This window comes from Myodes glareolus, chromosome 4, assembly GCF_982192425.1.
Source record: "Myodes glareolus chromosome 4, mMyoGla1.1, whole genome shotgun sequence".
Lineage (NCBI taxonomy): Eukaryota > Metazoa > Chordata > Mammalia > Rodentia > Cricetidae > Myodes > Myodes glareolus.
In genome coordinates, this window is record NC_142029.1 from 20,792,334 (window position 1) to 20,814,683 (window position 22,350).

General features: G+C 48.3%; 1 protein-coding gene across 4 annotated transcripts in view; it reads right to left on the reverse strand.

Moving 5' to 3' along the window:
* Paqr5 (progestin and adipoQ receptor family member 5) overlaps nt 1–22,350 on the reverse strand; it is a 77,290-nt gene that overhangs the window by 40,020 nt on the left and 14,920 nt on the right. The window contains exon 1 of one of the 4 annotated variants that reach the window (XM_087905300.1): nt 108–311. The exons of the other annotated variants lie outside the window; for them this stretch is intronic. The gene's annotated coding sequence lies outside the window, so the exon portion shown is untranslated. Of the gene's footprint in view, nt 1–107; nt 312–22,350 lie in introns of those variants that run through there. 4 annotated transcript variants of the gene reach the window in all.

Consider the following 22,350-nt stretch of genomic DNA (forward strand, 5'->3'; position numbering starts at 1 on the left):
AACAGAATGTTTGTGATGTGTGCTACGCCTGGGCAGCAAGTAGCGAGCCACTCCTGCCAACTCAGCAAGCTGAGGCAAATTCGCAGATAAGACGGAACTTGACTGACCTGTTTCAAAAGTGCAGGGCTTCTGCTGTTAGAGTCTCACAGCATTCAAAGCGACGATGCCTTTCCCATGGTTAGCTGTCAGCCAACACCTAAAACGCCCATCTTTGTTGGTCAATAATTGCAGAAGACCAGAGGCGGGTGATGGGGAGCTGTGGCACACTGCCGATCTTAAGCCCTTCAGACATCACTGAGCCTGGAATGAACTCCTTGATCCTTTTAGTCCTACCTGTTGGGAAACAAGCTCTTCGTTCCAAAGACACTAGAAGAATCAGACTGCTGGCCTCAGGATCGCCAACATTGCAGCTCGGGTTGCTGTGTCTTTATGCAGAGGTCTAGAGACATGCTTGAACCGAACCAAAGGGCTTTTGCTCTACTTTTAATTCTCTTGCTGTGGCAAAGCACTGATTTTTTTTTTTTTTAAAGGCAACTTAGGAACAAAGGGCTTATTCTAGCTAAAATGTGCAGGCTATAGTCTATCACTGCAGGGAAGTCACCATGGCAGGAGTTTGAGAGAGCTGGTCACGTGACACCAACAGTCAACGGAAATGAATATAGGCCCACTTGATCACCGTGAGCTCACTTTCTTCATTCTCATGCAATTCAGGAACCCCTGCCTAGGGAGTGATGTCACCCACGGTGCCTTAATTTTCTTACATCAATTAATTTAAGATAATCTTGCACAAACATGCTTAAAGGCCAACCCAGTGTTGACAATCCCTCATTAGGACTCTCAAGTTGTGTCAAGTACACAATTAAGTTAACCATCACAGTTTCTAAGATGAAATCCAAACACATCAGGAAGATGCAGTTTAATAGTGCTTCATATAAGACTTCATCTTACAGAAGTTTCTATGTCTTTTAATAACAAAAGGGCTAGAGATGTTTCTCGGTTGGCATAGTCCTTGCTTAGCATACATAAAGCTGTGGATTTGATCCTGAACACAGCATAAACCAAATATAGTGGTTCACACTTGTAACCCCAGCTCTCGGAGGTAGAGGCAGGAAGATAAGTTCAAGGTGAGCCCTGAGGCAGAGGCAGGTGACTCTCTGAGTTTGAGGCCAGCCTGGTCTACAAAGTGAGCTCCAGGACAGCCAGAGCTACACAGAGAATCCCTGCCTTGAAAAATAAAACAAAGAAACAAAAAGGTTCAAGGTCATCCTTGGCTATACAGAGAGTTCCAGGGCAGCCTGGAATATAAGAAATACCACCTCAAAAAAGGAAGGAACAGATCTCCAAGGACTTGCTGGGGTTATTCTGAAATAGCCATTAAAAATCATGAAAATAAAACCATAAGCAGGAGGTTTCATATTAGGACTCAAATTCAAGGGCATCCAAAAATTAATAATAGGTAAAAGCTGAACTTGGGTACCTCATTCATCTCCTGATGGGATTCCATTCTTACAGGTGCCGGCCCTAAAAGACAACAACCTCAGCTGGGCTACCCTATGCCTTAAAGGCTATAGCTGAAGCCTTAACAACCCACTGTGTGGGATAGTTTTCTATCAATTTGACACAAGCTAGAGCTACTCTGGAAAGTGGATCTGCAATTGAGAAAGTGCCCCCACTAGACTGGCCTGTGGGTAAACCTGTGGTACTTTTTTTTTTTTTAATCTGAAGATCAGTGTGGGAGAGCCCAGCTCACTGTGGGCAATGCCATCCCTGGACTAGTGGTCCTGGGGACTATAAGAAAGCAGACTGAGCAAGCCATGGAGAGCAGGCCAGTAAGCAGCGCTCCTCCTCCATGGCCTCTGGGTCAGCTCCTGCCTCCAGGTTCCAGCCTATTTGAATGCCTGTCCTGACTTCCCATGATGATGGACTGCCATTCACTATGACATAAAAATTAGCCCTTTCCTCCCTTGATTGCTTTTGGTAATGGTGCTTTATCACAACAACAACAACAAAAACTTGAAGACACTTAACAAATATTGTTATATAAGGTGGCCCAAAATAATCCGGTGAGTTGGATCCCAATGACAGGGTACAAAAATTTAATAACTTATAGTAATATAAACGAACCAACAATTAGTCACATTGTTAGCATGGATTTATTAGTCTTGCACACATATAGAATCCCAACTGTATTTAATAGAGTACTTAAATTTTTCCGCATTTATTAAATGTATTGAATGAAGCCTTCATCTGTGTCATCAAAGATAGTATCTTCTTTATAAATACTGTCACTTTTTTGAGTTGCCTCATACAACTAACGAATATTGTCTAATTGTATGCCTATTATATATAGAGGCTCCCAAGACACGACTCCTCATCAAGCTGAGCACTTAAACAGAAGAAGACTAGAAGGCATCAGAAACAAGGGCTCTCTGCCCTTTTCCTGCCCTGCCCTCTGTCACCTCTCTCCTACAGCAAGCTGTAACACTCAGAACTCATGGTCTTAGACTCCTTTGTAGGCCCCCACTCCAATAGGAGAGTACGCTGCTCAGAGAGGCAAAAAAGATTCCGAGCAGACAGGCCTGGCTGGGTTTCCCACTGATGGTCCTACGCATTAGGCCACCCATACTCTGTCTAATCATACATTTCAAATGGCTGCCCACTCTTCCTAGAACTCGAGCATGAACACAGTTCTCACTGGGTCTTTGATCCTGTATTTCTGAAGTATCTTGTGCCATAGAAAATGTGTGTGTGTGTATGTATGTGTGTGTGTGTGTGTGCGCACATGTGTGCACACGAAGGACAGAGACAACCTTATATGTCGTCCCCCAGGTTCTATCCACCCTTTTGTCAGACAGCATTTCTCCCCAGCCTGGAGCTCGCCTGTATTATACTGTTTATAATCAGCTTTGAAATATTTTATATGGAGGGACTGAAGAGATGGCTCAGCGCTTACTGCTGTTGCACAGGACCTGAGTTCGAATCCCAGGACCCACATGGGATGACTTACAATCAACCACCTGTAACTGTAGCTTTAGGGGATCTGACATCCTCTTCTGGCTACACACACACACACACACACACACACACACACACACACACCAGTGTTAGTAATATAATCTTTAAATAATTAGCATAGAGAGCCTGCTGTGAAGGTAATGTTTTAATCATAACCCCATGAGTGGCTCCTCTCATGGAGCCCACATGAGTCCACGAGAGAGGAACAGGTAGCTGGAACTCAAATCAGATGTTTAAAGGATGCTACTGTCACAGAATTACCTGCCTTCCCAGCGGGGAATCGGTCCACAGCCTTAGACATTAATAAAGAAGAAGGTTCTTTAATAAAAAGATCACAACTGGTTCTGGCTAATGCACGAAGGGAAGCTGGCCTCGCACAGAGCATTTGACCAGCTCATATAGGCCTTAGGCTTATACTTTCCACATACAATGTCATCCTCAAGTGTCCTTCAGGTCCTGCCCCAGCTCACACTTTGAACAATTAAACAGACACAGGAGACTGCCAGTCTGGCCACTTGGGCAAATGAGAGATTTACAAAGCAAAGTATTAGCAGAATTGTTTTTAAGTACAACAGTGTTGTTCTTTTGAACAGCTGTGGTGCAGAATCTTCTTGCTACAGTTTCTAACCAGCCTGGCCAGCACCTGCCGTACCTTCCAGCCATACTGGGGTCAGTGCTCTTTTACCTAAGTTCTACTTTGTATTTCCTAAGCAAGCATATTAGTAAATCCTTTATAGCACTAATTTTATTACTTCAGGCTCTTCCTACATCATTACCAGACAGTTGTCACCTTGGCCTGGGGTGAACTCTTAGGCAAGGTGTGCTTGAGAGGCCCCCAAAGGACAAGTAGCTTGTTCTGAAGTCCCTATGATACCCTCATGCTGGTTTGCTTAAACAAATATGGGTGGCAGAAACCTAGCACTAGCTTCTCACTGTGCTGACCTAACAATGGGCACAGAGGTGGGAAGTATGGTCCAACTGTCCCCATGCACCTCCAAATACCAACTGAGCACAGGATGGCATTTCAATGGCCTTCAGACACAGTTAGCTGGGAGGAGGTACATCATCATTTTCATGGACCAGAAAGAGAGAAAGCAATGCCAGCTATAATCAGGAGATGCTGTTGAATGGAAATGAATTCCAGTTTTAGAGCTGCTAAAATGTTAGGCAGCAGGGGGTGAGGCTGGAGAGATGGTTCAGTAGTAAGTTTGCTTGTCACACAAGCATGAGTTCCTAAATTCAGTCTCCAGTGCACATGGAAATGTGTGTCTATAATTCCAGTGCTGGGGAGGTGGGAGCAGGGAGGTGGGAACAGTTGCTTTTGCCAGGCATTTTGTCACAGCCAATGGGAAAGTAAGTAAGACAGTGTGCTCATAAGCGTCATGTAGAATGTATGTACCAGTGTGGAGCCCCTGTGATGAGGGGCAGTGATGGCCTTAGGTCTTAGTCTGTTAACAGTGGTCACTCTCTTCAAGAGATCATCAGGAGTAGCTGAGCTTTCCTTCTGTTGGAAGACTATATTTTCTCATCCCCTTCCCCGTCCACATCCCTTCTCTCCTGTGCTGGGTGCCTCCTCAGGGTTCCCAAGCACCGCTAACTGGGAAAGCATCACACTGTCAGGGTGCCACCCTCAAAGAGTTTACTGATCAGCGTAAAGGAACACAATGACTCTTAAGAAATGTGAGACTCAGCTATGACACATTTCTTAGTTTCTAGAAAATATTATGTCAGAAAACAAAATTATGGGGCCAGAGAGATGGCTCAGTGGTTAAGAGCACTAGCTGCTTTTCCAAAGGTCCAGCAGTCACACGGTGGTCCGCAACCATCTATAATAAAATCCGATGTCTTCTTCTTGCATACAGGTGTCCATGCAGATAGAGCACTCATGCACATAAAATACACAATTTTTTTTGCACACACCTTTAATCCCAGTATTCAGGAGGCAGAAGCAGCTGGACTCTTAGTTTGAGGTCAGCCCGGTCCTCAGAGCAAATTCTAGGACATCCAGGGCTGCACAAAGAAACCCTCTTAAAAAATATTTTTAACAAAGGAAAGAAAAGGAAATAAAAAGAAAAATACTCTTTGTTAATAATTTTATATTCAGCATAAATAATAAAAATAAAATAATTATTTTTTCTAGGGACTCCAAGGTCCCTAAGGTTTTAGACTTAGCCATGAAATATCAGGAAAACACTGAACAGTATGGATCCAGGACCTGATAAATGCGATTATGTGAAGGGGACTTTCAGGCAAGAGGTTACACACTGATTCCAAGAAGCAGTGTTACAGAGGGACATCAGGCCCGCAGAAGGCAGTGGAGAGATGCTCAGAGGAGCCTGAATCACTTCTCTGCTTGTCCTCAGAAACCAATCTGAGTGGCTGGATGCTGGTGCCCAAGAAGAGCTCAGCCTCCTAGGCGAGGCAGGACAGGCTGGCCTCTTTACCCAACACTCTAAAGGCATAAGCCCTGAGCATGGAGTGAGGAACTCCAAGCACAGGACTGGAGAGATGGCTCTGGTATAGACGCTTGCCTTGTGAGGCCAGCACAGACAGGAGTCATAAGTTCCAGGCCAGCCTGGGCTACACAGGAGACTGTGGCTCAAAACAGCAACAGTAAACTGAGCAAAAACCTGAGCTCTGTGGCACATGCTGCAGTCTCAGCTACTTAGGGGCTGAGGCAGGAGGATTGCTTCCATCTACTAGTTCAGACCAGACTGGGAAACAGCAAACAACAAAACCAATCTTAAAAAAAAAAAACTCGAGGCCAGCAAAGAGACTCAGCAGGAAGAGGAGCTGGCTGCCAAGCCTGACAACCTGGGCTTAATTCCTGGGATCCACCTGGTAGAGGAAAAGAACCAGTCCCACAAGTTGTCCTTTGACTTAATGCATATCCTGGTTCAAGTGTGCCTACAATCTCTCTCTCTCTCTCTCTCTCTCTCTCTCTCTCTCTCTCTCACACACACACACACACACACACACAAATGGAATAAAAGATTTAAAGCAGCCTGGTGGTGGTGGCACACGCTTTTAATCCCAGCACTCAGGAGGCAGAGGCAGGCGGATCTCTGTGAGTTTGATTCAAGGCCAGCCTGGTCTACAGAGCGAGTTCCTGGACAGCCAAGGCTGTATGGGGGAAAAAAAATTAAGCAAACAAATGAGAAAAGGATTTGGATATATTTGCCCCAAAGACATCACTAAGTACATAGGAAGATACTTCAGCCCTGTCTCAAGGGACATACAATTTAAAACCACAACACAACACTTCGCCTCCATTAGGATACCTACTATACAAAATAATTGGATATGAGTGTTTCCTGGGGAGATAGCTCAGTCAGTAAAGACTGTTACCCAACCATGAAGACCTGAGTTTGGATCCCCGGAACACACATTAAAAAGCCAAGGGCAGTGGTGTGAGACCCCTGCCACACACATAAAAAGCCAAATGCAGTGGTGTAAGACTTTACTCTCATCATTGGAGAGGCAGAGACAGGAGGATCCTGGTGCTCACTAGCCAGTCAGTCTAACTAAATCAATAAGTTCCAGATTCGGTGAGAGACCCCGCCTCAAACAATAAAGTTGAAGACAGGACCCAACTTTAACCTCTGGCCGCCACACATGCACACGTGTATGTGCACTCACATAAACATACAGAATGATAAATTTTATGTAATATATTTCTATCATAATAAAAGAAGTATCCATTTATTTTTTAATATTTATTTATTATGTATACAATATTCTGTCTGTGTGTATGCCTGCAGGCCAGAAGAGGGCACCAGACCCCATTACAGATGGTTGTGAGCCACCATGTGGTTGCTGGGAATTGAACTCAGGACCTTTTGAAGAGTAGGCAGAGCTCTTAACCACTGAGCCATCTCTCCAGCCCTTTATTTATTTTTTTTTAAAGCATGTGTATTGCAGTCTGGTCTATAACTCAGTTATGGCTGTTTTAATACAAAAATTTATTCTCTCCAAATCTTTCAGAAAAGGAAAACAACCATGTATCATATATTTCCTATTGCTGCCAAGCACTTTCTTTGCAGCGAAGCATAGTCTTGTCCAACCCACCCTTCATACTGCTATATAGACAGACATTATAGATAGGGAGGACTTGCCTGAGGTCACTGGACAAGGCCTGGCAAAATCAAGATTAAACAAGTTCTCTAAGCAACAAGGGGAACCTGTACATAAATGTCTGTAGAACTGGAAAATCTAGTAGCCCCACCCTGTGGGAGCCCAAACCTGAGGCCACCCAAGGGGGGAAAGAGCAATCTCAGAGGACAGTCAGCAAGCATGCTGCATATGATGTCACTCAGCTAAATGACATGCTCTTAATCTGAAGCCAGGCTGCAGTCAGAGTGTCCAAATGCCACCCACCTCAGCAAAGAAACAGCCTCTGGGTAGTTCACTGCTCATGGAAGTCAGGACACCAGGTCCCTAAGTTCATTCCTAAGTCCTGTCTAGCCTTGGAAAGACTAGAGCAGAAAATATCAGCGGAGGGGCCAGCATCCTTGACACCTTTGGGGACGGTGGCTTGTAACCTAGAAAGCACAGAAGGGTATGCGCGCATTTGTGATACTGGGACCAGCCATGGCTTTCATCAAATCTTCAGTGATGTCTGTGAACCGAAAAAGGTTCTGGACCACCAGCCCCAGAATGTCGGGTCCACAAGAGTTAAGCCAAACTCTGAGGCACTCTAGTGTCTAGACAGATCCCAGTAGGGCAGGAGTAGCTGTGCAGGCTCCAGAGGGGTGCAGCAGATGATGGTTACAGGGGGGCTATCACTGCAGGCAGCCCCAAGAAAAGCCCTCGGCTAGACTTGTCCTGCACTAGAGAAGTGTCCACACCTAGAGACAATAGACGTAGTGTTTGCCTGCAGGTGAGGGTTCATCTTCCGACCCTGCTGTCAGAATGTGCCACCCAGGGGGAGCCCATGCCTGGATAATGTCTGCTCATAACCACTCTTTTGCAGTTCCCTGGGTGTCTCAACTCTGGCCAGACTTTGGGGCATGTCCACAGGTCTCCAATATCTCCTGACTGTCCACTTCTCTAGACCTTCAAGGCCCAGTCATGTCTGCCTCCTCCAGGAGGAACCCTGATCCCTATTTAGTCTCACTCAGACCTCAGCAGCCCCTCCCACGTAGTCTTTCGGGCCACAGCTGCAGGCTCAGCTTCTCTGCTTACCAGCTGGTACCCTTGAAAATGTAGTTTCACTTCTCAGCGTTGGTCCTCATGGGGGGCTGGAAGGCTAACTGAATAAAGGATGGAGGTTCTCTGCCTCAAGAATGCCTGCAGCAAAGCCGCTCAGTCGATGACTGTTAGGCTAGCGTGCATCATTCCGAGCCTTGAAGGTGTGGTTACTTTGATGGCCACTATTCAGAGGGCTCAGTTGAAGACAGGGATTGGTCTATTTTATGAGACCCTATAAAACCTTACTGAGTATTCTCCTCTGAGGTCATACAGGCATCAGTCTGCCCCTCTGCACGCCCACTTATCCATGGGGTGAGCTGACCGTGAGTTAGGCAACTCCGGGAATGAGGTACATAACCATGCAGAACCTTGGCAAGCTCCTCAGAATAGTGGGGACTGAACAACTGGGTCAGCTATTCTGTGGACAAAGGGGCAAAGCTGGGTGGAGGAGTCCCGCAGGACATCTTCGTGGAGTACCAGCGGAGGGTTAGGGTAGTTTTGCTGCAAGAGTGGTATGTGTGCAAATGGAGCGTGCAAACTCAGGGAGAGCGCACAGTAGTGGAAGGAACAGTTCGAGCAAAGGTGCAAAGAGTGATGGTGACCTCTGAGTTCCTTAGACAGAAAGGAAGCTACACGCACCATTCTGGCTATGCAGAAGCAGAGCTGCCATGAGTGTGTGTTGGGGGCAATGAGGCGGGACCAGAATCTCCCAGTACGTGTGGGGTGCAGTTTTACAGGGAAAGGCATTCTCAGCTAATTTTCCTTCTCGACTGTTTTCCCAAGCCTGCTGGTTCACTCCCTTCCAGTCTCCAGCTGTGAGGCCAGGCCAGGAAGAGAGGGTGAGGCATAGGGGTCCCCACCCATCTCCCTTCATCTCTTTCCCCATTCCTGCCCTGCAGGCCTCAGCCAGTCTGCAAACAGGCTTGCCAGCCACACCCTGAGCCTTTTTCTTCTGTAGAATGCTTAGCCCCACACACGGCACACCCCTCTCTCAGGCCAGTCACCCATCCAGGTGTGGCGAGGGCAGGGCTGTCCTGGTCTGGGAAGGCTGCCAGAGGTAGCTCTCAGGGTTCTCTGCAGAGTGGCCTAGACTGGAACTCCTAAGCCACACCTTAGGAAGCCTGTAGCAGTCACAGACAGACAGACAGACAGACAGACACACTTACAGAGACAGAGCTCTAAAGAGTAGAGGGAGGTGGAAAGAGCTGAATGCTGGGTGGGGCAGGACTCTGAAAAGGCGGGGAGTGCAAGACAAATAGCCTTATGCCTTCCAAAGTGTTTTAAAAGCCAAACCATAGTGTAATGACGGCCATGTGACATTATGCATTTGTCAAATGCACAGAAGGCACACCGCAGAAGCCCTAGTATAAACAAAGACCATGGCTAGTAACAGTGTATCACTATTGATTTGTTCACAGTTCCCTGGCTGGGGTTTGGTGGTGGACACCTGTATCCTAGCATAGATGGCAGGAGAAACAGTTCAAGACCAGCCTTGGCTTTGTCTTTAAAAAAAAAAAAGGATCAATATCTATTTAAACATCTATATATCCCATTTTAATGACAGGGGACTGGAGGTAGAGTGGCAGGAATATTTGGAAGGCTCTGCACCTTTGTACAAATTTTTCCTGTGAACTTAGAATGATGACTCTAAATAATTAAATCTCTTAAGGAAAAAAACATACAAGTTGGGGCTGGAACTCAGTTGGAATGCTTGCCCAACGTGCACAGAGTCCTGGGTTGATTGCCCACTGTATAAACTGGGTGGAGTGGGACAAGCCAGAAATCTCAGTACCCAGGAAGTGGAGGATGGGAAGTACAAGGTTACCCTCCACTGAATAGCAAGCTGGAGGCCAGCCTGGGATATATGAGACCCCGTCTCAAAAAGCAAACAAACATGACATTTAGTTAAAATGTTGTATAAAAGCAAATGAACAAAACCTAGGCCTACATTTAAAAAATGTGAAGTCTTCACATGGAAACCTTGAGCCCCAGTTCTCTTGATGAGCAAGAAGCTATGTGGTTCTGGGCTGGCTGCTCAGATTAAACTCTGGGCCCTTGGTGGCAAAATCAAGTGTCTAATCACAAGAAGAGAAACAGTAAATTCAGATCGGGGCTCAGAGCACACAGAGCCCTAGACCCCAATTTCCCAGGGGATTGGACGAGATGGGAGCACTGGGGGGGGGGTTTGGACAATGAGACAGCTCAGTGAATAAAGACGCTTGCTGCCAAGCTCAGTGACCTGAGTTCAGTCCCTGGGACCCACAGAGTGGACGGAGAAAGCCGACTCTGTGAGTTGTCCTCTGACTTCCACAAACATGCTGTGCCATACGTGTGCTGCCTAATGTATTTTAAAAAAACCCATAACCATGTCTCAGAGGGAAAGTTAAAGTTTCAGATAAATTTGAGAGACACAGAGAAGGAACTTTCAGAAGCCAAGAAATACCTGGGTTCTCCCCCAAAGGAGAGGAACACAGGTAAAGAATCTACGGGATGCAGAAAGTCAGACTGATAACACTGATGGGTGAGAACCAAGATTCACCCTGAGCCTCAGTTTCTCTTGCTTGTCATTAGAAGAACTGTGGTGTGAGGAAGGAAGCCCCCACACCCACACTCCAGGGCACATCAGACCCAAGGGTGGTCCATGGTCCCGCTGACGGCAAGATGGTGAGAATGGGAGCCTCTAAGGGACATAGAGGGAAAGGAGGGCAAGGCTTTGAGACGGAGGGCATGGAGTCTGTGTGAGATCGTGAGGACTCCTGTCCACCCTCCAGTGCAGCAGCCTCAGAGACCAGAGAGCATCCTGGGAAAGCCCGAGGCAGGCGAAGAGGACAGCCACCATCACATCCACAGCTTCACTGTCAGGAGATTCAGGGACCCAGGACCAACTTCAGCTCAAAAATACTAGCATTTCTTCTTGATCTTTTGAAAGAAAGAAACACGATTCTTCAACTTTTGTTACGGCATATCATGGCAATGGTTCTGTTTTTATGACTGTTGTCCATCCACTAGTGTACCTGATTTCTTTTAAAAATTACATTAATAAATAAATGAATTTATTTATTTACTTTGTGTGTGTGTTTCAGAAGTCAGAGGACAACCTGTGGGAGTCAGTTTTCTCTTTCTGTGGTGTGGGTCTTGGGAATCGAACTCAAGTCACTAGACTTGGAGGCAAGTATATCAGCTGAGCCATGCTGCTGTCCAGCACACCGCCCCCAACTGTGCTAAATCTCTCTATTAATCTTTATTATGAATATATGTTTAGCAGAGGACAGATGGGAGACATTGCATTTTGCAGCTTGGTAACACCTATGGTTTTAGGCATTCCAAGTCTCAGAACATATCCCTGGCAGATAAGAGGGCATTGCATATATATATATGCCAATTTGTTTAGCATGAAGGTGGTTAGAACGGCCTCGTGGCAGGTAGTCAGGATGAGCCTGGATGAAGAGTCAGTACATCCCCATCAGAACCGGGGAAGTACAGGCTATCTGGGTTGTTAGGACAAAAGCCTCAGGATGAGGACACGGGGGTGGGGTGGGTGGGGGGAGACTGGGAACCTCCTGGGTGGCAAGGAGGATTCTAAGTAGCAAATACAGACCAATTTCCAGTGTGCACAGTGCTAACCACTACCTGATGGAATCTCACCAGGCCAATTTCCAATGCTCGCTCTGTCATCTACTGTGTGCGCGTGGACAATGACCCACTCGTTCATGCCCTTATCCCTTGACCAAGGACAGCAGAAGTGGCACTAGCTCTTAAGAAGACGGACGTGGTGCTTGATGGTGAGCAAGCATCCAGCCAAGGATGGCCGTTATCCTAGTTGCAACCTCAGTCCTCAGCTCTGAGGATGGTGCCCCCTGCTCCTCTACCCTGTGCTTATAAAATCTCTGAAGACAGAGACTGCCCGGCTCGCTGCCACCGGCTCCCACCCCCACCACATTTACTGAGCCGAAAATGAGGCTAGCAGGAGGTTGTCATGGTGACCTCCCAGCTGGGCATTAGGGCTCAGAGAGGAAGCTAAACCTTTTTTTTTTCTCTCTCTCTTGCCAGCTGTGGGAGCTATTCTAAATATTTACCACTAGGCAATTACTGAACATCTGGGGGAAAACTGGGTGCTTTTCCTCAGCACGCTGCACAGAAAGGCTGTTATGGCACACCCATGCAAACCTGGACTGAGCCACTATGAAAACCGTTACAGACCTGGGGTAGCGGACAGGAAGCCGTGTCATGACAGGTCGCTAAAGGGAAAACAGGTTATGTAATGGCGTAAATCTTGTCATACCTCCATATAAAGACTTGTTACATTTAACAGCTGTGTTTGTAGACAGAAAACAAAAAAAAATGTCGACTGGGGTTCTCTCAAGGCAATGGGGGCAGGGCAGCCAACCTAGGGGCTTTCCTTCCTAAGTTTTCTCCAATGCTAGAGTTGCCTCTCACACCAGATCACACATAGATAGGGCTGTCTGCAAAGCAACTGTACTATTTAAAGGAAACAGGTGAGTAAGTCTTTTGAGCCTTGGCAGGTCTTGGAAGATTAACCTGTGTCAATCAACTCAGAGTTCTAAATGTTGCGGTTCCTGAGAAAGTCACATCTGGGCCTTCCTGTGGGTCCCAGCAAAAGCACTGACCTTGGAGTCTCCCCACTCGGGATAGCTGGGGCCTGAGGGCTATTAACTGCTGACTGGTTTCGGCATCTGGGAGAGTCACAATTCCTAGGGCTACAGGCCCAGGCTTCTCTCTCAGTTATCACCACAGGTGAGGACTGGGAGGGCCAAGTGGCCCATACGGAAGCACTGGAGAGGCCATCCGCAGATCATATCTAGTTGTCTAGACCCTCCTATCCCTATGCACTCACTGGGATCAAAGCAGACATGGACTCACCTAGCACCTCAGGTCTAGTGGATGTGAGCCCCAGCAGGCCTTGGAAACCTCAAAGACTCTTCACTGTCCCTGAAGATGCTGCCTTCTTCAAGGTCCACACCTTATGCTCCTACAGGAAAACCCTGAGAATGGGCATGGTGGTGCATACCTGCAATCCCAGCACTCGAGAACTGGAAGCAAGAGGACGGTGCCCAGGTCAGTCTGGGCTGCAAACACGACCCTGTCTCAAAAATAAAATCATGTGGCCCCCCTCCAGTAGGTCCTGGATGACCCCAAATTCTTAGCATGTCCTCCAGATACCCACAGTCAACCCTAGCCTCACCTCCCGCCAGCACCTCCCACAAGCCTAGCCATGCTTCCCTTACCCGTTCCATCACCTCTGCCCTAGCGCCAGGAGTGTCCTCCATACTTTTGTGCTTCTTGTTGCCTAGCCATCCTCCCCCACCTTACCCTTGGCATGTGTGTCTACATGAGTGTGCACATATACACGTGTGTACGTGCATATGGAGGCTGAGGACAACCTCAAGTGTCATGCTCCCTAACCCACACAAAAAAAAAACTTTTTCTAGAAAAAAAATAAAATCATGCTGGGCAGGGGTGGTGACGCACACCTATAATCCCAGCACTCAGGAGGCAGAGGCAGGTGGATCTCTGAGTTCAGGAGCCAGTCTGGTTTACAGAATGAGTTCCAGGACAGACTGGGCTACACAGAGAAAATTTCATCTCAAAACATGCTCCCTCATAAAAAAAAAAATACTTTCAACAAATGATCCTAGCAACATCTTTTTTGATGTAAAGATTTCGTCTGCTTCCAAGGCATCACCTGATTCCTCCTCTTCAAGTTCGACCCTGGAAATGCTGCCGTTTCAGTGCACCCAGCAGAGAGCTTGAGGGGCGTGCCCAATGCCAGCCCCACAAACCTACATCAGGAAGCAAACAAACAGCATAGGTTTTATCGGTCTAGAAATTTGATGTCTGTTCACCTGCTAACTCAGGCCCAAATGAAAATGTACATTTTTGTGAATTCTCTTTTACTTAGTGTTCAAAACCGTTTCTGTATCCCAAATGATGAAATAGCCACTGCTTCACATTTTTGAAATGCCACTTTGCAAAATACAATAAGTGATGAATACAGGAGTAGCCTGATCCGATGAAACACCCGGTGTGTATTGTTGGAGATGGCGGGAAACCATGTGCCCAAATTACTCAGGGAGTTTTGCAGTATTATATCTCAGGTACCTCATGCTCTCAGGGACTCAGGGGAGGGGATGCCAGGTGACTGCGTAGCACAGAAAGGACCAGAACCACTGACGTTCTGGGCCCCAGGAAGAGGGACAGGAGTCACAGAGCTACTGCCTTCAAGACTGCTACCAAGGCACCCAGCACCAGGGTTCTCTGAGGCCCTACCTACTGGTTCATTGGCCCCCCAGGGCAGGTGCCACAGCAGGCTCCTCCCTAAGGCTGGGAAGGGTCATAGAAAGCAATCACCGGCCCTGATTGCTGGTGCTGGCCTCCTAGACTGCTGGGGAAGGCTGGTCCCTTCTCCACCTCCTCTCTAGCTGCTAATCTAATCAGAAAGCAGTCTGAGATAAAGCAGCCGCTGTGTGGGAGCAAAGACAAGAGAGGATGCAGAGAGAAGATAAGCATTTTCACACTTGAAAGTGTTGTGTGGTCCTCAGGGGCAGAAACTAGAGCCGGGAGAAGAGCCAGATAGAGGAGGAGGGATGCCCTTGTGGAAACCAGACCCATCTATGCTCTTGGTGGGGAGCTGATCCTCACATGAGGTGCTGAGAGGGGCTGGAGATAGGAAGAGAAGGGGCCTGGAAATGGCCAGCAAGTCATCCTAAACTCACTGAAATCTGCTGTTTCTCCTCAGCCAGCCCTTCCTCTCCAGTCTACCTCCAGCATGCTGGGTCAGAGGCCCCAGGGTGCCTGCAGAACATCCATCAGGTCCCAGTCGCTGGTTTTCTTCAGATCCTATACATCTTTTGCCATTAAAGTCTCAGGGTCAGTTCCCAGGCACAGCCAGATAAGGGGCACTGTCCTGAGTGTCTATGCTCCAGAGCCCCGAATATCCTGAGAGACAGGGCTAGACAACCCAAAGCCAGACGCATCAGGACAAAGTGGACAGCAGTGATGGGGGACAGCTACTGAAGAAGATTCACTTTACGAGTAACTCCACAGACTCTCGGTAGGCACACATTCAGCCCTGGCGTCACTGATCCGCCAGGCGTCGGCCATCTTAGCTGCTCTCAGAGAGAGAAGCCCCTTTGCTGAGGAGACAAGACAAGGCATCCAGCTTAGCCTATGAGGGAGCAAGCAGCAGGGGACAAACAAATCTTAGAGCACTCTCCTTGTTGCCCTCACATCACAGGGGCCATTATCTGACCACAGGTCCTGCCTATCTTCCCATGTGCCTCTCCTGAGGCTTTCAGCTGCCCTTCCACACATCCCTCACCTGCCTGGAAAATTCCATTTCTCCCTCCTCTGACCCCACAGGGCACTTTAGGCTTAAGGATGGTCCTGAGCCCAGCTGACCCAATCTAGGTGAGACTCCTACCTCTTCCTCTGTCAAATCATCAGGCAAGCAAAGAACCCAACAACCCATGGGAAATGTACATAAAGAGCCGTCCAAGGCTTGTGAGAGTCCAGAGAGGGTACCCAGAGCAAGGCTGTGGGGCTCTGAGCAAGGAGGTTCTGGGTAGAAGCAGGGATTGAGGTAGATCCCAAAGTCAAGCTCATTTTTGACAGAAGAGAGCAGTGTCCCTTGGGAAAGCCGAGGCCCAGAGCAGGGAAGCAGGCAGTGAACAGGGAGGCCTACTGGTCTGGGTCTAGAGGTGCTAGAGACGGGAGCATAGCACGGTGGTGGCCATGTGGGGTGTGGCTCTGTGTGTGTGTGTGTGTGTGTGTGTGTGTCTGTGTGTGTGTGTGTGTGTGTAAAGAACAGGTCAAGAAACAGTACCTCTAGTGTACTCTGGGTCCACGCCACAGGGATCCAGAGCGAGGGCACAGGGAAATGGCATTCCTCCCTCTTTAGATTGAGGTCTGCACTCTTGAAACACATTCCTCAGCAACCATTAACTTCTAACTTCATCTGCCGGACTTGGGGATGGTTGATATTAACCAGTCAACCCGTAGGTGAGTCATTTCTCATTATCATTAGCCAGAGGACACACCCCAAGGGTAAGGTGGGAAGGGGGCAGTCACAGAGGCAGAGGAAGTGTGAAAATTGCCAGGTAGAAGGTCACCCGAGGGAGCTGCAGCTGGAGGACAGGGGAGGGGCCATCTGGGCCCAGCTGGGAAAGGACATAACTTGCAAACAGACACAAACCCAGTGAGCCGCCCATGGGAAGCCAGGCAGATGCCCCTGCCTGCGCTGGCGCTGAGGTTCTCATGGTAACATGGCCGGCCCTCCCCGAGTCAGTTCCATGTGCTGAGGGTCCTGAGTGCCTTTCTGAGCCTCCAGTTGTCCATTTGACAGGACCTGGAGTCTCCTTGGAGACATCCCACTGGGCATGTCTGTGAGGGAGCTTCTAGATCAGGTAAATTGAGGAGAGAAGACCTGTCTGAAGATTCAGTGGCACCGTTCCCTGGACCAGGCTCCCAGCTGAATGAAAAGGAGAAGGAAGCTGGACCAGCATTCTTCTCCGTCCCCTAGCTTCAGAGGTGATGTGGCAGCTGCCACCATCTGCCAGAAGCCTCCCTTCCTAGAACTGTTTTTGTCAGGGGTTTTGCCAGAGGTGGCTCAGTGAATGGTTACGAGCACTTGTTGCAAGGACCCAGGTTCAATTCCCAGCACCCACATGGCTCCTCATACTGTCCATAACTTCAGCTGCAGGGGATGCACTGTCCTCTTCTGACTTCCGTGGGCACCAACCATACTCATGATGCATAGGCAAACAAGTAAGCAAAATACTCATACACATGAAAACGAAATAAATCTAAAAACAAACAAGCAACGAGAAACACAACTAACACAGAGGTGATATGGCTTAAAAATTCACCATCAGTTCACACCATCATCACACCATCAGTTCCCAGTCCCCCGGAAGCTGATGATACGGTGAGCTTGCACATTACTGAGTGTTGTATGTGGGCCTCCCTGCACAAGGGGTGTTCAACATACACTTGTGTGCAATCTGGATTCAACTAGGGCAAGTGCAGCCATGCTGTGGAGACTGAGCCCCATCCCACCACAGCCTTCTCCAGCTGCCCCAAGCTATAAGGCAGCTGGTAAAAGTATCCCTATGAGCACAGACAGGATGCACACTGCTCATCAATGTCTTGTCTAACAGAGCTTACAACATGTGAATGCAGTCGTGGATTAAAAGCCCAGTGGTTGACATGGGACATTAGGTTAGCATTCTAGCATTATAAAACACAAGGTAGTTTGGTTGTTGTTTTTATTTTTAAGGGCTGAAGTAAAAGGTACCACTCAAGAGTTAGTGAAGAGGTGCGCTGGAGAGATGGATCAGCCCTTAAAGTGTTTTGTGGAAGCAATTAGACTGGAGTTTGAATCCCAAGCACTCCCTTAAATCCTGGGTAGGTGTGGCGGTGGCTTGTAAGGCAGAGGTGAGATCCCAGAGCAAACAGGCTAGCAAGAATAACCACATCAGCCAGCTCTGGATTTGACTGTGAGACCCTGCCTCAAAAGGATAAGGTGGAAAAACTACGGAAGACGATTCCCGACATCCATCTGGGGCCTCTTCATGAACCAGCATTTGTACCCACATATAAACATGCATACACACACAAGCATACCACACACACACACACACACACACACACACACACACACACACACACGAAAAGAAAGAAACTAAAACAAAGCAAACAAAACTCATGAGGATTGGAAACAATGTGTTCCTCTAAACCATCCTCTGAGAACAAGGAGAGTACGTATAACTCATCCCTCTTTGGTACCTGTCACCAGGGTCACTTCAAGGCTCCAAGCAGGCCTCAGAGGCTCCTGACTAAGGTGCACTCAGGACCCAGGAGTGCTCACCAGAGGAACAAGTGAGAAGCCAGCAAGTAGATGACAGCATGCAGGAGGTGGAGAGGTCACTCCAGCTGTTCCGAGCCCGGCCTTGCTCGGGTCCCTGTAGCCCCCAGAGTCCCGGCTGCTACTGCTTTCTGTGAAAACAATTCACTTGGCTTAGGAAGGGATAAGTGGGTCATCTCTATGAAAAGTGGCAAGGAGAAATAATGACCATTGCCACAGTGAAGACACCTTTGTCCCCAGTGTCCTAGAGCATGCTGGGTGGTGGTGAAGTGGGGAATGACCTTAAGAGGAACATGGACTTAGACCTGGGTCCTTGTACTCCTTAGCCCTGAAATGTCATACTGGGGCTGGCACCTGTGTGAGGATGTGGATGTCCAGAGTCAGGCCCTATGGACAGAGACAGGTGGTTTATAAGACCTTCAGAGATTTACTCCCTTGGGCTTTCCAGGAAGGGCCTGAGGAACATTCCAGCACTCTGAGAATTGATGAATGCGTAAAAATCACTTGAAATTGCCAGCAGTTTAGATCCATCAGGCCTGGATCAAGGGAATCCACTTCCCTATGACTGGCGTCAGACAGAGGAGGTTCAGAGAAGCACATTCAACAGGAAATGGGAAGTCAGGGGTGAAGAAGCCAGATGTGTGAAGACCTCCTTTACTAATAGGAGAGTACAGATCACTTGCAAAGGGTCTCAAAACTTGGCTTAAGTCCAGCTTAGCCTGTCTTTGGAAGCCTAAAGCAAACCTGTGTCCTTACACTGAGATAGAGGTCTTGGTCCCCTGCCCATCATTTCCCCTTCCTGGAGCCCACCAGACAGACTACCCTCCATTCACAGCAGCTAAAGTATGAAACAAGCCAGTGGCCACCAATAGATGAAGAAATAAAGAAAATGAAATCTGTACATATGGTGGGGCTAAAACCAAAATCCTTTCAATTGAACAGAACGGATGGTACTGGAAGGCACTGGGCTTACATTTGAAATGGAGCAGGCAAAATAAAAAAACTTCTGTATGTGCTCTCTAAAGCAAGCCAGCATGTATGCAGAATGGTGGTAACTAGAAGTTGAAAAAGATGGCTGGGTGGGTAAACAGAGGCCGGCTATATGCCTGTGTTGAACGTTCACACTGAACCTCATACCATTAAAATGTTGATCAAAATAGCACATGCAATAGTCGATTAAAATGTGTCATAGGGCCCTGGCATGCTCAACTATAGGTAGGACATATATATCACACTCCCTCCAGGGCTGAGGGGGTAGAAAGAGGGTGAGAGCTGCCAGAGCTAGTGGAAGCTGCTGCACAACTGCTTGCCAAACACATCAGGGTTGCTGTGCACATGAATTCACAGCAGCTGTGACTGCACACACAAGACCTGTGTGGAGGTGTAAGAATGGCCTCCATAGGCTCATATATTTGAAGACTTTGTCACCAGGGAGTGGAACTGTTTGGAAGGATTAGAAGGATCAGGAGGAGTGTGCCCTTGTCGGAGGAAGTGTGTCATTGAGGGTGGGTTTTGAGGTCTCAAAAGCCCATACTGTGTCCAGGTCCAGGCCTAGGCCAACTCTCTCTCTCTCTCTCTCTCTCTCTCTCTCTCTCTCTCTCTCTCTCTCTCTTTTCCGTTCCCTCCCCTCTCTCTCTGCCTGTGGATCAGCTATTGCTCCAGCACACCATGCCTGCTGCCATGCTTCCTGTCACGATGATAATGGACTAAATCTCTGAAACTATAAGCAAGTCTCCAGTTAAAGAAATGCTTTCTCTTAGAAGAGTTGCCTTAGTCATGGTGCCTCTTGACAGCAATAGAACAGTGACTAAGACAGGGCAGGAATGGGGGTTTCATCAAAACACATTATATGCATGTAGAGAATCCCCAAATATATATAATAGAATTGCAGTGCCTAGCCCTGGCAAGCTTTTGGTGCATTATGATGGTGAAGGCATGCTCGGGCAGGAATCTAGTTCATAAAGCCCTTCAGCTTTCCTGGACAGGAATCATTTAACCCCAGAGAACAGTCAGCTTGAGCTCTCACACAGGTAGGCAGGGCATTGAAACTGCAGAGCGGCGAGCCCAGCTCAGAATAAAGCTGCCTTTATCATCACACTGCCCTTCTCAGCATCTGAAAGTCAAACCCGAGGCTTTGGGCCAATGGAGGGCATTTCCAGCTCTGCAGGGCCCAGTCAGGAGCTTTAGTTCTCCAACCCCACAGCTAGATGACATCTCTGCCTCAGTGTCCCCATACTCTGTCTAGTCCCCCAGGATACCCCGGTAGTCTGGAGAAAAGAAGCAATGAGTGGTTTAGGCACCTCAAAGTCAGTAGAAAATCTGGCTGGGAATCTGGAGTGCCCAAGATCACACAACCAGCAGCTGGTCAGGGAGTAAACCCAGAAGCTCCAGTTCCCATTGACAATGCGGAGCACTAGCAACCATCCTGGGACAAAGATGAAGACTAAACTGGGCCAGACTGGAAGAGGGGAAAGGAGGGGAAGGATCAAAGAGTCAGGGACTTCCCTTCTTTCTGCCCCCCATTCCCTTGGTCTTGTGGTAAACCAATCTTTTATCCTCCTTGACACAATTTCCCCTATTTTTTTTCAGTTAAAAAAAAAAAGGGTTCCAGAGAAGATATGCATCAAAAACATGCAAGAGATGAGCCACAAAGGCCTCGCCATCCAGCCCAAAGTTCCCAGGAAGCTTCTTCCACTGGCTGACCTCTGCCTCCTCTCCTACCTCTCGCCAAGAAAGCCTTTAGGTGGGCAAAAGGCACCTTTGATTTTGAGTTGCCCAGGACAGGATGCGGGGTAGCATGGGAGGCAGTGGGAATGAACCTCAGTGCCTCGCAGAAATGCCAGGCCCCTGCACATGTCATGGAGGTCTGTGGGAAATGCTACCCCGAGTTATATTTCCCTGCCCCCATTTGAGGTGCTTATCTGCAAAGAATCTTAACTTCCCTCTGCTCCTGGAGTTGGATGAGGAAGTTTGAGTGCACGTGATTATTCCTTGATCCCTGCTGGGGTCAGGTGACAGTCCCTACTGGGGACAGGTGAAGGTGGAGTGCACATGATCAGTCCTTGACCCCTACTGGGGTCAGGTGAGAGTTCCTCCTTGGGTCAGGTGACAGTCCCTTCGCAGCCCCCTCCCCATTTGGTGCCATGGTATAAAAGCTAGCCCCAGCAGAACAATAAACGAGCTGCTGTTTCACCTCAACCTCGCGCTCTGTGGATTTCATTCAACCTGGACACCCTCCTCCGAGACTCTTGGTTCCAGACCGTGCTGGTGCGGTAGAGGTCTTCTAAGAAGACACTTGGGCCCCTCCTTTTGGTGATCTGACTATTGAAAAGAAAAAAGTGGATCTTAAGGCATTGGAATTTCCCTCAGAAATCTCATGCTGGAAGAAAAAAAAAGTCTGGAGCCTGGTGCCAGCCAGAGAGGGACTTGTCCCCAGGAAAGAGATTTTACGCCGGTCTGACAATACACAGGACAGACTAGGGCCCAGACAGTGATGATGGGGCGGTTTATCCTTGACCAGGACTGTTTAGCTGGTATACCTCTTGCCCTCTATGTAAACTAAACCTCAAGTCAGGACCTTGAGGATGGGGTGGGTGTTGAACCTTTATTTCTCACTCCAGTGTAGCCAGATAAGGAAATCGCCTTTCTCTCCTTTCACTATGACACGTTGTGTAACATGTTGGCTTATTGGGGACACGAGATTCCACCCAGCTTGCTAGGGCTCCAAGGCCCCCAAGCACCCTAAGTCCTTCCAGCTTAGATCCCCAGGGTCCTTCGTTGACAGCAAGGGGGCAGCACTCATTGCTTCGGAGGGGCAGAAGCTCACAGATACTCCACTGAGCCTACTCTGTCCTTTCAGTAGCTCCTTGCCACCTCAGGGTGAGCCATGGTCACGCCTTGGCATTCCTGTGATCTGACACTCAACTCCCCCCACACTGGAACCTCCCGTGGACTTCCTGTTTCCTCCTACCCCTTTACCACGCCTCAGACCCAGAGTCTGCTGCCTTCTTCCTCTTTCCAGAAGCCCTTCTCTACCAACCACAGGTCATCTGCATAACACATGTCATGGCAGTGAGCCTGCCTGTTGGGTCTCAGGTGAGGGCTCAAACAAACATAACACGAGCATTTTGAGGCGGCCACACAACATTTACAAAAGAGCTGGGCAGCGGGCTTGGAGAGCGGGACATCATCTCCCCACAAATGTCACTCTGAAAGGTGCAGACCTCTTTAGACAACAAAGAGAGAGATCACAAGGTAATGCC